The following is a 1,270-nucleotide window of genomic DNA, read 5'->3' on the forward strand; positions in this document are numbered from 1 at the left end:
GAAACTGGAACTCTCCTCCTACAAGAGCAACCACTGTTGCTTCTACTGTCTCAGAGGACAGTAAGCTCTCCTTTTGTACTCCAATCCTTAGACCATATTTCTCCCAATTCATCAGTTGAGGTTTGTCTCCTTGAATTAAGAACAGCTTCCTCTCTGCTACCTGGACATCACTCAGACAATCCAATTTATCTGTCAATTATACAAAATATATACAGTGAGTACACACACAATTGTATACACTCAGTCAAGGTTTCCCACAAAGCATGCTAAGTGAGATAAACAGCATGAGCTTCATGAGCTGACAAGCACTACAATACAGTACATGGCATTTGGAGCAACTTTAAAAATTCATAAAAAATCCAAACTTGATCAGAATCAGCTCAAACTTGATACACAACATAAGAACAAGTACATACATGTAAATGTATTAGAAAAAATTATAAAAATTATGAACTCTCTCCTTGTGATTTTTGTCAAAATATATGTACCCTCTACAGGGTCCTTTGGTCAAATGGATAATACACTGATAAGACCCTGCATGAGCACTATATGCCAAAATCCAGTGGTAAACCCTGCACTCAGTCAGTCACACAATAATACTCTTACCCATTGAAGGGATCAGGTAATTAAATTGTAGTCCAATGGAACTAGTCTCTTTGATGGATTGTTGCTCTAAGGATGTGACTCTCTCCTGTAGTTGTGACTTCTCCTTCATTAGTTTGGTTGTATACAATTCATTATCAGACACTTTAGCTCTAAGGTCTATAAATTAATAGAATATTAATAATTATTATTGATTGATGATGATACACTAACCAGTAATGATCTGTTTCTCATTCTGTGATTTTTCCTCTACTTGTGATGTCAGTTTGGCTATAACTCTGTCTTTCTCAGAAATAAGATTTTGATTGTCGTCTACACAATAAACATATTCTCTCATCTAATACATGCTGTGTGTATAGTTAACTAACCAATAATGATCTGTTTCTCCTTGAGATATTGTTCCTCCTTTTCTCCCAATAGTTCAGTTAAATCAGTAACTTTGACTTTAAGTTTCTCATAATCTTCTACAAAAATAGAATACTCTTTCATCTAATATTATGTACTGATGATACACTAACCAGTAATAATCTGTTTCTTCTCCTCTACTTGTGTCTTCTCTTCCAATATTTCAGTTATAAATACTTCATTACCAGCAACTTTGAGTTTCAGTTTCTCATTATCCTCTATACATTAATAGAATATTCTCTCATCTAATACCGTATAGCGG

The 1,270-nt window shown here is 34.4% G+C and overlaps 1 long non-coding RNA gene across 1 annotated transcript; it reads right to left on the bottom strand.

Moving 5' to 3' along the window:
• Positions 1 to 875: 875 nt before the first annotated feature.
• Positions 876 to 1,263, bottom strand: LOC109590431 (uncharacterized). The gene is made up of 3 exons (XR_002189311.1): positions 1,122 to 1,263; positions 972 to 1,067; positions 876 to 915 (listed from the first exon to the last, which is right to left on the bottom strand). It is a non-coding gene; the product is annotated as an uncharacterized LOC109590431 (long non-coding RNA).
• Between the last annotated feature and the right edge of the window lie 7 nt (positions 1,264 to 1,270).

The sequence above is a fragment of the Amphimedon queenslandica genome, unplaced genomic scaffold, assembly GCF_000090795.2.
Source record: "Amphimedon queenslandica unplaced genomic scaffold, v1.1 AMPQUscaffold_10029, whole genome shotgun sequence".
In the NCBI taxonomy this organism is placed as follows: Eukaryota; Metazoa; Porifera; class Demospongiae; order Haplosclerida; family Niphatidae; genus Amphimedon; species Amphimedon queenslandica.